The sequence below is a fragment of the Octopus bimaculoides genome, chromosome 1 (genome assembly GCF_046866305.1).
Source record: "Octopus bimaculoides isolate indiv1 chromosome 1, ASM4686630v1, whole genome shotgun sequence".
Classification (NCBI taxonomy): Eukaryota; Metazoa; Mollusca; class Cephalopoda; order Octopoda; family Octopodidae; genus Octopus; species Octopus bimaculoides.
The window spans coordinates 18,192,105-18,206,859 of NC_142928.1; positions in this window are offsets into that span (position 1 = coordinate 18,192,105).

The window sequence follows — 14,755 nt, forward strand, 5'->3', positions numbered from 1 at the left end:
TGATTTGGCAGAGTTTCTACAGCTGGATGCCCTTCCTAACACCACCCACTCCGAGAGTGTAGTGGGTGTTTTTACGTGCCACTGGTACGAAGGCCAGTCAGGGGGTACTGGCAATGGCCACACTCGAAATGGTGTATTTTACGTGCCACCTGTACAGGAGCCAGTCCATCAGTACTGGCAATGATCTCGATCGAATGTCTTTTTACGTGCCACCGGCACAAGTGCCAGGAAGGTGACGAAAAGTCACTATCCTACAAATGCTGTCATTTGTTTGCAATCCTTAAAAGCATGTTCCACCAATGAGGAAAGACTAAGGGAAATATTACCTTACTTGAAAACAGGTAAGCATTGGCAACAGGAAGAGCATCTGGCTGTAGAAATATCTGCCTCAACAAGTCTTGTCTGGCACATGCAAGCATAGAAAAGGATGTTACAATTAAGATGATAACGATATGAGGATGAAAATCTATTCAATGTGTATGACCTTGCTTGCTCATAAGCTGCAAAGTGAAGATGAAATTTTCACCCAGCTACGACTTCTACTACTATCACATGTCTCTTTTCAGTTAAATGCAATGCAGAATCATGACATTTGACACTGTGTACAGACACATACCTTTTCAAACCACCAATAGAAAGATAACATTTATTATATGGTTGACAGACATTTTGTTCTTTCAAGTGGAGAAAATTTATAACTAGATTGCTTTGGTCCATGCAAGGACAACTCATCTTGCATATGAACTACATATAGCCTACCCACTTCAGTCTGCTACATCACAAGATAACTACAATGCTTACATTTACTAACAACATTATTCACATAGTCTTTCTAAAATATATGCGAAATTTGTTGAAGATACTTTTGTTGAAAACACAGCAATGTTTTAACATTTTAAATAGGTAGGGAGGTTCTGAAAGGGGTCTCAGGGAGTAGTGTCCCTACCTTCCTGGGCTAGTTTTCCACCACATTTCTTAAAAATTGTGGTAGAGGCCTTGGCCTTGGGACCACTCATGTCTAGAAACTGAGGTTGGGGGTAAGCAAGGGCATGCTCCCCGTAGAAAATCCAGCTCCAAAAAGGCTTCATGATAGCAAAGAAGAATGGGCACCAGCCAGCCCAAAGATTGGGGTGGACTGCACCTGCCTGTCTCAATTGCTATGGCATTGAGGTAGATCTGGCCACCCCCATTGACAAGGACAAAATCCAGATTTAAAATATTGGATGATGATAATGATGATGATGATGATGTCTCTGTTACACAGCCATACAACAGAAAAATGCATGTTTTGAAAAAATAATTTGTTTCATGTCATTCTTTTATAAAGCATTAGGAGCTTGATCCAAAAGATATCCATGAATTCTATTGGGTTGTCCGGAAAGTTCGTGCCGATTTATAGTAGCTTACCTTTCAACTTATTTGCCATGAAACCACCTCAATTCTGGGAAGAGGGTATTTTCAAGTTAAAGGAAAGATGGAGACGCATTGTGCAACAAAATGGTTCATATTTGATTGATTAAAAATGTAATGGCAAGTATTTATTGACCTTTTTCTTTCCTTTAAAAATCGTCATGAACTTTCCGGACAACTCAATATTTGCAATTTTCTTATCAGGATCCCTGTTTAACATGCTACCAAGATGTTTGAAGGAAGATGCAATGTTCAAAGTTTTACCATATATAATTGCTTTTGGACCCACACAAAGCTTTTTAGACAGGGTTGATAAAAAGATTTCATCAAGGATTATTGTGACACTTAACATGTTACATGCCAATGAATTTGAGCCTTAAGAGTTTGAAGATATTTTTCATAGTGGATGACAATATTAGAATCATCAGCGTACACGAGATCTCTTATTAGAGATACAGAACTGTGTAATTTAGAATTAAGATGTTTAAGGTTGAATAACTTCCCAGTTATGCAATAGCATTATCATCATTTAACATCCATCTTCCATGCTGGCATGGGTTGGAAGATCTGACAGATGGTAAGCAGAGGACTGTGCCAAGCTCTACTGTCAACTTTGGTATGCTTTCTATGACAGGATACCCTTCCTAATACCAACCATTTTAGAGTGTACTGGGTGATTTTTATATGGCATTATTACTGGCAAGGTCACCAACTAACATGCAAGACAAAAACAAAGGCCCTTCAACCAAAGGAGTAGTATTGAGGGAGATGGCTTTGAGTCAGATGAGGAGAGGTTAAACTATGGCAGAGGGGCAGAAATAAGGGGAGATACATGATTACCCTAGTTAGAGGAAAGAGAGAGATTGAGATGATGTACCAGAGCATACTCTCAAGGTACAGGAGGCGAATGTAAGTGGAGTGTTACAGAGGACTGGACAGGGTGAGTGAGCAGGGAGTTCATGAGAGTGTGAATGGAGAGTAGAAGACAGAGGGGAGAGGAAGGGGAAGGGGAAGGCAGTGAGTGGTGAGCACAGGTATGTAGGGGAGTGGCAAAATAGTAATGATATACAGATGGCAGGGGGAAGGACAGGAGAAAAAGATAACAAAGTAGCATTGGGCTACAGGAGCAGGTAGGGAGAGAGTCAAGCATAATACATGATGAGACATTGTTTGGTTCACTGAGGCGGTGGAGCAATTAATGTAATGTATGGGTGGAGAATACATAATACACAGCGTTTCTATAACTCATTTTCGATGAGGTGGGTGGATCTTCTCAAGAACCTCATATTGAGAGACATTTTGACTTGTTGTCATCTCTTCCATAATACTCAATATCTTGAGATCAGCCATCACTACTTCATCCTATGTCTTCCTAGTCTCCTTCTTCTGCAGGTTCCACCCACTTTAAGCAATCAGTGCCTCATTATACAACTGTCCTCATTCATACATGTCACATGACTAAACCATTGTAGTCTTCTCTCTTGCATGCTACATCTGATTCACCTTATGCCAAATTTTTCTCTCAACACATTTACACTTTATTGCACATTCATAGGAGCACACTAGCTCCATTCCTCTCCAGTCTTCACATGTCCTCAGCATTCAGGACCCACATCTCACTTCCATGGAGCATGGCTGCTCATACACAAGCATCATACAATCTGCCATTCACTCTGAGAGAGGCTTTTCATTGCCAACAGAGGTAATAGCTCTCCAAACTTTCTGTATCCTATTTTTATTCTAGCAACTATACTTTAGGAACATCCACTTCCACTGCTAATTTGGCCACCTTGGTAGCAAAAATCAATTACAACCTCTAGGGAGCTTCCTGAGCATTTGAGAAAATCTAATTTATTATTTCTTTATAGTCCACAAGGGGCTAAACACAGAGGGGACAAACAAGGACAAAGAAAGGGATTAAGTCGATTACATCAACCCCAGCGCGTAACTGGTACTTATTTAATTGACCCCGAAAGGATGAAAGGCAAAGTCGACCTTGGTGGAATTTGAACTCAGAACGTAAAGACAGACAAAATATTGCTAAGCATTTCACCCGGCGTGCTAATGTTTCTGGCAGCTCGTCACCTGATCCAATTTCTGTGTCTTATTCACTTTCTTGCTAACTACAGCTTTGGTCTTAACTTGAAGGCCCTTAGATTCCTCCATACCTGAAATTTCTTTTCCAGTTCAGCTACTGATTCTGCTACAAGATTAATTTCATCAGTATATATAGTTGTTACCATGGTCAACCTGTTAGTTATAACTTGGGGGGGGGGGGGGGGCTATGATGAATAAGAGGGGACTGAGAAACAAGCCCTGGTGAATTTCTACTTGTACACTAAATTCACCATTGTACTTATGGCAATAGCATATATAAAGATCTTCAGAACAGTCTTTGAAAGTGATTAAAAAATATCTGTGAAGTACATTCCTGTAGCCCAATAGGCGTAGGAGTGGCTGTGTGGTAAGTAGCTTGCTTACAAACCACATGGTTCCGGGTTCAGTCCCACTGCGTGGCATTTTGGGCAAGTGTCTTCTACTATAGCCTCAGGCTGATCAAAGCCTTGAGTGGATTTGGTAGATGGAAACTGAAAGAAGCCCGTCGTATATATATATATATATATATATATATATATATATATATATATATGTACATATATATATATATATATATATATATATATGTATGTATGTATGTATGTGCGTGTGTATGTCCCCCCAACATTGCTTAACAACCGATGCTGGTGTGTTTACGTCCCCATAAATTAGCGGTTCAGCAAAAGATACCGATAGAATAAGTACTAGGCTTACAAAGAATAAGTCCTGGGGTCAATTTGCTCGACTAAAGGCGGTGCTCCAGCATGCCCACAGTCAAATGACTGAAACAAGTAAAAGAGAGTAAAGACATATATATATATATATATATATATATATATATATACAGGGTGGGTGGAAAGTAACTAGGTATTATAAATTGCTTATAGAATTTTTAGTATCATTGAAGTTATGACGAAAACATTTTTTAAACAGGCAACACTAATGGAGATTTTTTATTTTCTTATTTCCCAGATGGCTGATCGCTTGACTGTTCAGGAGCGAGCTAAGATAGCAGCATGCTATGAAGTGTGGAATTCCATTGTTTTGGTTCGGAGATGGTGGCGTGCATGGAAAGGTAAGCATACAACACTCTATCTGGAGACAATAAAAAGTTGTCATGCAAAGCTGATGACCATGGGCTCTGTGAACGATGCAAGAAGTGGCCGCCCAGAGACATCCCAATCAGTGGGGAATGTGGCAACAGTGCAGGAGATGTTTGATTGCAGCCCATAAAAATCAACACACCAAGCAGCTGATGAAAGTGGACTAACAAGACACACAATACATATGGTGTTGCATAAAGAATTGAATTTTCGTCTGTGGAAACCCCATTATGTGCTGGACCTAAAACCTGAAGACTGTGGCCGCAGAATGGAATATGGAGAGTTAATGCTAGGTGGGTACAAAGATTGGCCTGAATTGTTTGTAAACATCTTCTGGAGTGACAAGGCTGGGATGTTATAATACCGATCACACACTGGAGGACTTGGAGACATGGATTCAGGAGATTCTCAATGATATCCCAGATGATATCTTTCAGAAGGTTGTTCATTCCATCCTTGGCAGTTTGAGGAAACTGTTTGACACTACCAGTGCTTACGTTGAAATATGAAGATTTACTTATATTTTTCCATGTAATGAAGAACATGTATCATTTGTTTCAATAAATTTGTAAAAAGAATATGGATTTTATTACCAGTTTTTAATGCCTACTTACTTTACACCTACCCTGTATATGTGTGTGTATATATATATATATATATATATATATATATATATACAGGTGCAGGCATGGCCGTGGTAAGAAGTTTGTTTCCCAACCACATGGATCCAGGTTCAGTCCCACTGCATGGCACCTTGTGCAAGTGTCTTCTACTATAACCTCAGGCTGACCAAAGTCTTGAGAGTGGATTTGGTAGATAGAAACTGAAAGAACCCTGTCATATATACGTGTGTGTGTGTGTGTGTGTTTGTCCCCCTCCGCCACTTAGCAACTGGTGTTTGTGTGTTTATGTCCCCGTAACTTAGCAGTTCAGTGAAAAAGGCCAAATGAATAAGTACCAGGCTTTAAAATAAAGTCCTAGGGTCAATTCTTTTTACTAGAATCCTTCAAGGCAGTTCTCTAGCATGGTCCACAGCCTAAAAACTGAAATAAGTAAAAACAACATAAAAGATATATTCTTAAGAAAAAAATTGGATTTGAAACATGGGTACTTCTAGAAAAACCATAAAAAGAAATGAAAAAATAATCACTCTTCACTCCATGTACTGATTGTATTAGTCTGATTAATCTTCAGATTAGGCTAAAATCTCACCTTAATCTCATGTATGTATACATGCATGAACTAGCAAAAATGTCTCCACATATCTTGATTGATAGACATAGTGCCTAACTGCCCTCGTATTAGTTTATATAAGGATGAGCCCATGAAAGATGCATCTACATTGCAGCTACACCTGATAGAAATAGCAGCCAATTCTCACTTAAATTGCAGCCTACCGTCTCATCTAATGGGGAAGAGGAAACCGCCCAGTGGTATCTCAAAATGCTAGAAATAGCAGCCAAATTTTCCTCAAACAACATTATTATCATTTGTGTTTACATGCATGCATGAAGAACCAATAATTGAGACAGTTATGTGTTAGCGAGACATGCCACATATATTCCACCTCAAACTACATTCTTTTGTCCCCAGTTACTTAGACACAATATCTGGGCAACACCAATACTTCTGCTTGTGTGTATGTGTGTGTGTATGTGCATGTGATCATCATTTAATGTTCAGTAACCATGCTTGTGTGGTTTGGCAGGAGCGGAGCTGGCAAACCAGAAAGCTACACCAGGCTCCACTGTGTGAGTGTGTATGTGTGAGAGAGAGAGAGACACACACACACACACCATCAGCACACCTGAAAGTAAAGAGGTAATATTTACAGATGTTCTCAGTAGTTCAGGCCACAAGCTTACATAATTTGTCTTCTGAAGGATTTTAGAAAATTTCTCCAGTTGGTCGGACAAGGCCGAGGCTTCTGAGGTATAAAAGGCATGAGAGTAGTCTGACCTAAGATAAAATGTCAGTTGTAGAAAGTTGACATTACTGTCTGATTATTGACAAAGAAAGTGTTCAGCACCCATGAATGTTGTTGTATGGCAGTGGTTTAGGGGAATGTGCGTTACATCTGGTTTCATCATCATCGTTTAACGTCCGCTTTCCATGCTAGCATGGGTTGGACGATTTGACTGAGGACTGGTGCAACCGGATGGCTACACCAGGCTCCAATCTAATTTGGCAGAGTTTCTACAGCTGGACGCCCTTCCTAACGCCAACCACTCAGAGAGTGTAGTGGGTGCGATATCTTTTATCGTTACTGGTTTCAGCCAAAGGCTGGGACCATGCTGGAGCACCACCTTTCAATGTTTTGGGGTCTCCTTTCAACAGTTTTTCGTGAAGAAGTAATTTGGATGAAACTGCTCTTCTTTGTGCCTTCTTCCATGATGTGGGCTCATCTGAGATTTCAGATAGAAGTTTGTCCAAGTAATTCTTTGATGCTTCCCACATTTGCCCCTCACAAATCTTTGAGGTTCTTTGGCAGGATGTTTAACAGTTATGGTCCCCCGAAACCCAAGTTCTGACAGTACTAGGTCCTTATCCGAGATGAAGAACTTGGGATCTTTGGTATTAAGCAGTGCCATCCAGTTTGGTGGATGACAAAGCTTTTAATTCCAAAGTTGGGAGCTAGACTTGCATAGCTTTCTTGCCTTCTCTCCAGTCTGTAAAAGATGTTGGTAAATTCACAGTACAATCAGTTTCACTGTACTGGAGAGAAAATAACCAAAACAGCCAATATGAAACAATATCATTTATCATCATCATTTCAACATCCACTTTTCTATGCTTGCATGGGTTGGACAGAAATTGTTGAAGCAGATTTTCTACAGCCAGATGCCCTTACTGTTACCAACTTTCATATTTCCCAGCAAGGTAATATTTCCATGGACAGATGTTTTCACAAATGACTAGAAATGAAGGACATTGTTTGAATGAATTAGAAGCTTGTTTAGAACTATCATGTGATGTGAAGACAAGGACAGACACACACACATAGGTCTCCATTAGTTTCCGTCTACCAAACTCACAAGGCTTTGATTGGCATTGTACAGTGGAAACCTCTTACCCAAAATATCACCCAGTAGGACTGAATGCAAAAACAAACTTCTTAACCAAAAAGCCATTTTTGCACCTAGTATGTACATCTTTGTGATATGGGAAGTCATCATCATCATCATTTAACGTCCGCTTTCTATGCTAGCATGGGTCGGACAATTTGACTGAGGACTGGTGAACCGGATGGCTGCCCCAGGCTCCAATCTGATCTGGCAGAGTTTCTGCAGCTGGATGCCCTTCCTAACGCCAGTGTTGAATAGAATATTGTATGAGATGGTTACAAAAGATAACCATGGTAGAAGCAGGCTGAAAAAGACATCATCATTGTCTTCATTTAACGTCTGATTTCCATATTGGCATGGGTTGGATAGTTTGACGGGAGCTGCACTAGGCTCCAATTGTCTGCTTTGGTACAGTTTCTGACTGGATGTCCTTTCTAACACCAACCATTTTACAGAATGTACTGGGTACTTTTTACATGGTACCAGCATGTGCTGGTGCCACTTACATGGAGACAATTATATTTAACCTCAGAAAGCTACCTCTTACTAAATAAATGACACAGACTAAGGCTAGATGTCCTACAGATGCCAGCATGAAAAACTACATGCAAACTTGTGTGTCTATGTTTGTGGTTGCATAAAATATCTGAAGAGTTAATATAATTATTACTAGTTTAGAAATTTTGAAAGGTGCATCTGTGTCTTGAACACACCACTCTACTTACCTTGATCTATATTGATACCTACATCAGCATCTTAATAAACAGGTTTCATTATTGTCTTTCATGCTGATGGGTCAAGATTAAAACAAACCACGTAGCTCTAACAGGACAGCTACAAATAACTCTACTTATAATTGTGTTTGCATTTGTAAACCCATCAAACCTGTATTAAAATGAAAACCAAAAAAACAAAAGGGCACAAACATATAAATAAAAATATAAAACCTATGCCAACAGAATATAGATGTTAAATGATTGATTGGTTGATTGATGGATGAATGGATGTACAGGAGTAGGCATGGCTGGGTTAAGAAGTTTGTGTCAGAACCATATGGTTCAAAGTTCATACCTACTGCATGGTATTGCCAACTGGTGTGTCTTATATTATAGCAAGCTGTGAGTTAATAGGCTCATGACAGACAAACCAATGCCTTGTGATTGAATTGGGAGACAGAAACTGTAAAAAGCCGGCGGCGAGCTGGCAGAAATGTTACCCCGCCGGGCGAAATGCTTAGCAGTATTTCGTCTGCTGTTACGTTCTGAGTTCAAATTCCGCCGAGGTCGACTTTTCCCTTCATCCTTTCGGGGTCGATAAATTAAGTACCAGTTACGCACTTGGGGTCGATGTAATCGACTTAATCCCTTTGTCTGTCCCCTCTATGTTTATCCCCCTTGTGGGCAATGAAGAAATAAGAAACTGCAAAAAGCCCATCATTTAACTGCCATTTTCCATGCTGACATGGGTTGACTGGCTTGACAGGTGCTGACAAGACCAGGATCCAGAGTCTGTTTTTGGTTTTGGTCTACAGTTGGATGCCCTTCCTTAACACCAACCACTTTACAGAGTGCACTGGATGTCTTTTACATGCCACATCAACAGTGCCTTTTACATGATGCCATCACCAGTGCTTTGTATGCGGCACCAGCACCGGTACTTTTTACGTGGCACCTTGGCACCATGATATATGTATATAGTCATTCCTTGTATCAGTTTCGCATGCTACAATGAGTTGGGCGAGATGTTTGAGGGAAGGATTTTACATATAGATACTCATACTGTAGCCAACCTTTATCTGTTTTCAAATAAAGGAAATTTTGTTTCAAAAGTCTTGAAGGAACCAAGAGACTGGTAATAATATCTACCAACAAAGAATGTCAACATTATCATTGGTCAACTTGAGCAGAGATAAGCACGGAACATCAACAACCACATAATCGCACATACACAAGTGTCTTCCGGCAGTTTCCATCTACTACTACTTTCATTCACAAGGAATTGGTCGGCCTGCAGCTATAGTAAAAAGCACTGAAGGTACTACACAATGGGACCAAACTCAGAAACATAACTGCAAAGTAAGCTTTTTAACCACATGAAATGCTTGTATCTTCTTAGTCTTGATGTTTGAGCACTGGTTAAAACCAGTCTTTGTCTATATCAATAGTGTTGCTTTTTATAACCTCCTGCAAATACATATTTGACTAGTGAACAGTTTGTTGTTTAATATTGGGGTAACAGGAAAATGTTGACAACAGGAAGACTATCTGGTAATAGAAAAATTTGCTTCAACAAAATTTGCCTGAATCATGCAAACACAGAAAAGTGGATTTTAAAATGGTGTTGATGATGATAATGGTATATGCTCACAAATGCAGTGCCTAACTTTGTGTTTAGAAATGCAAACAAGAATAAATAGTACTAAATATGCATGGTAGAGGTTAATTATTGTGCAAAATCAATGATGTAGACTGGAGCTTCAGGTAGTCACAAATTACATACATTTGTGTGGATGTTCAGATTTCATCAATAAAGCTCAATGATTACACAAATGCATGAATATCCAAGTAACTACTGATTGGATCACTGATTTTACAATTAAAGACACAAATATATATATATATATATACATATCAAAATAAGCAACAAGGATATTCAAAGTTAATGCAGTACGATCGTTTCATGCAACTCCATTTATTTAAGCAATGTGAACATTACATTAAATGTAAAATGCAGAGCAATCCTCAGCTGCACAAAGATATAGAAATTTACTGAAATTTCATTTCAACAGAAGGACATATTGTTGTAACTACATTTAAACTCTCCAAGTAGAAAGGAAGAATACAAAAAACCATTTTGACTTACCCAGACCATACAGGCTAATAATTAATTCCAATACTATCTTTTCCCTTGATGGATGTCAAGCCTCTATTTTCTTTGAGAGCTTTTAGTTAATTCTTGGAATTAATTACTAGCCTGTATGGTCTGGCTAAGTCAAAATGGCTTTTTGTATTCTTCCTTTCTACTTGGAAAGTTTAAATGTAGTTATAAAAATATGTCCTTCTGTTGAAATATAATTTCAGTAAATTTCTACATCTTTGTGCAGCTGAGGATTGCTCTGCATATTACATTTGATGTAATGTTCACATTGCTTAAATAAATGGAGTCGCATGAAACGATCGTACTGCATTTACTTTGGATATCCTTGTTGCTTATTTTGATTTTAATCACCTTATTCTATATATATATATATATATATATATATATATATATATACCATCATTGTTTTAATGGCCATTTTTCAATACTTGTCAGATGGAATTGGTTGATACAGATTTTCTACAACTGGATGTCCTTATTGTTGCCAATCATTACTTGTTTCTAAGCAACAAGGTACCATTTACCTTTGACTGGACATCATTTCATAAACCTGTTAAGGTCACTGATGATCATGCCATCTTCTGACAGGGCACTGATGCTATCTTTCCCCAAACATTGTTTTCCTTTCATGGATGTGAAGCCTTTATTCTCTTTGAGAACTTTTAGGTTTATTGTCTTCATATTTTCTGATGTCTTCTTTTATGCGATGTCTGATGAATTTATAGGTTTCAATGTACTCCGTGTTCTGAATTCTTGTCTCACTTCTCACTGAGCTGAGGCAATGTCAAGATGAAGGGACACAAACACACATAAATATGCTTATATGTATATTTTTTGTTTCCTCTAGTTTCAGCTCAGAGCTGCGGCCATGCTGATGCACCGCCGTTTGCAGAATTTATGTGAGCTGCTCGAAAACACACCACCAGTGTAGTAAATGGGGGAGGCTTGGTCTGCAATATCTGCAGACATGTTTATCAAGGGCTGGATTCATTAGTCACCAGCAGAGCCACAAGAGCAAAGTATAAATTTGTCTGAGTGCACAATGTTCTTAATGATTTTCCTTGGTCATGAGTGAACCGGCATTAAATGTGTATATGATGAGGAAAAGCATGTAATACATAGTAAAATGTATCACATTATGTGACCACCTTTATATACCTAGACAACAGGTTTCTTTCAGTTCCCATCTACCAAAGCCACTAACAAACCTGAGGCTATAGTAGAAGACACTTGCCCTAGTTGTCACACAATGTGACTGAACCTGGAACCATGTGCTTGGGCAGTAAATTACTTAACCACATACCAATGTCTATTATATATTTATACACACACACACATACAGTAGCGGCCATAATATAAGACTCAGTAAGAACAATTGTATTGAAATAGTTATTATAGATTAGCAACACGTGGAGACTAGATATTTTACACATATTTAGATATATTTAATATCTATCTTTTGTGAAAATTTCAAGTGAATGGAATAAATATTTTGTAATTTATGAGGGAATAAAAACAAAAAATCTCCCAAATTGCAGCAGCCAAAAGTTAAGGGTCACTTAGAAAAAATGAACTACTAACTGAGGTGTTTGTTGTTTAGAAGACTGTTAAGGGGCTAATAGTTACTTCTTATGATCTTACCATATTGGAACATACAACTGTCAACATGGCAGCTTGTGAGAGATGACCGGTGTCCTGTGATGAAAAACAAAGGATTGTGTGCCTTCACGAAGAGGGCAAATCAAATTCTGTGATAGCAACTACTGTAGGAAGGTCCAGAAGTGTTGTGCAATGAACTGTAGCTTGTTCTAAGTCATCAAGATCAACAGACGCTAAAACCAAAACTGGTAGACCTCATAAAACTTCACCATGACAGGATTGTATTATGGTTAGAACGTCACTGAAGGACAGGTTTAAGAGGGCTGCTGAGATATCCTGTGATATATCACGCAGAACAGTTTCTCGGAGGTTACAAGGTTCTGAGTTGCTTGCTCAGGCACCGGCAAAGAAACCTCTGGTCTCCAAGAAGAATCAAAGAGCCTCTCTTTGTTTCGCTCAGGAACATGCCATTTGGACAGAAGAACAGTGGTTGCAGATTCATTTTAGTGATGAATCAAAAGTTTAATGTGATTAGTTCCGATGGAGAGATGTGCATCTGACGAAGAAGTGGCAAAAGGTTATCTCATGCATGTGTGAAAAAGACAGTGAAATAAGGAGGAGGCAGTGTAATAGTATGGCGGTGCAATGGCCCAGTGGTTAGGGCAGCGTACTCGCGGTCGGAGGATTGCAGTTTCGATTCCCAGATCGGGCATTGTGAGTGTTTATTGAGCGAAAACACCTAAGCTCCACGAGGTTCCGGCAGGGGTGGTAGCGACCCCTGTTGTACTCTTTTGCCCCAACTTTCTCTCACTCTTTCTTCCTGTTTCTTGAGTAACGCTGCGATGGACTGGCGTCCCATCCAGCTGGGGGGAACACATACACCATAGAAACCAGGCCCATGAGCCTGGGTAGGCTTTGAAAGGGCAAAAGAAAAAAGAAAGTGTAATGGTATGGGGAGTGATCTCTGCTGCTGGTCCTGGTCCACTTATTCCCCTACAAGGGACTGTCAATGCTGAAATTTACAGATTCTTAGACAGCATGCCTTTCCCCATCTCCCATCCTCATCAGTTCAACCTCCTATCTTTGTGCAGGACAATGCTCCCTGTCACACTGCAAAGAGAGTCAAAGATTTTTTGAGTGAAGGGGTTGATCTCATGGACTGGCCACCTCAAAATCCCGATCTCAACTCTATAGAAAACGTTTGGAAGATTATTGGAGATAGGGTACGAAGGAGAGATCCAAAGAACCAAGATGAACTATGGGAATTACTGAAAAACAAATGGAATAATATTACTCCCCATCATTTTGCAGGAAATTAATTCAGTCCTGTGGTGGTAACAGATGTCAGGAGGTCATTGATAGTAAAGGGATCTTCACAAAATATTAATAGTAAGGGTTTCTTTTCTGTTCTTGTTCCATCTTTCATTGTTTTTCTAAGGGACCCTTAACTTTTGGCTGTTGCAGTTTGGAAGATTATTTGTTTATTTCCTCATAACTCACAAAATATTTATTCCATTCACTTGAAATTTTCAGGAAAGATAGATATTAGATATATTTAAAAATGTGTAGAATATCTAGTCTCAACATTTTGTTATGTTAATCTTCTATAATAAATATTTCAATACACTTGTTGCCAGTACCACCGGACTGGCCCTCGTGCCGATGGCACGTAAAAGCACCCACTACACACTCTGAGTGGTAGGCGTTAGGAAGGGCATCCAGCTGTAGAAACTCTGTCAGATCAGATTGGAGCCTGGTGTAGACATCTGGTTCGCCAGTCCTCAGTCAAATCGTCCAACCCGTACTAGCATGGAAAGTGGACGTTAAATGATCATGATGATGTCTTACTGACCCTTATATTATGGTCACTACTGTATATACAGGCACAAGAAAGGGTGTATGTGATTTTGAATTCAGTTCCACTGTGCAGAACTTTGATTAAATGTATTCCACAACACCTCTGGGCCAACCAATCCCTTGGTTGAATAAACTTAACAGAAGTCCATCATCTATAGGTGTGTGTCCTTAGCTTGGCATCATGCTTTAATTATAAACAAACATCACCATCATAGAAGCAGTGTCATTTATTTCCAATACTCCATAAAAACATTTCTGGACTGGGAAAAATATTAAGCTTTGTTGGAAACAGGGGGAGAGTTTCAGCAACCGGAAGAGCATCCAGCTGTAGAAAACCTGCCTCAAAAACATTTTGTCTGACCCATGCAAGCAAGGTTGATGGTAAAATGATAATAATGATGGTGATGTATAAACACAGGCAGGTATGGTTGTGCAGTAAGAAATTTACTTCCCAACAACATGGTTTCAGGTTCAGTACCACTGCATGGTACCTTTGGCAAGTATCTTCTACTATAGCCCTGAGCTGATCAAAACCTTGTGAGTAGATTTAGTAGAGGGGAAACAGCTGTAAGCTAATGAAGTTCATAAGTTAATCATTTATTTCTTTGTCGTCTCTTTCTTATTACCACTCTATACTTGACTAAGGCTTCAAAACGAAAGTCAGACATTCAAGTGGTGTTCTTCCTTCCAATCTTCTGCGGAAACATGACTTGTCATGGGGAAACTATTACCTTACTTGGAATCAGG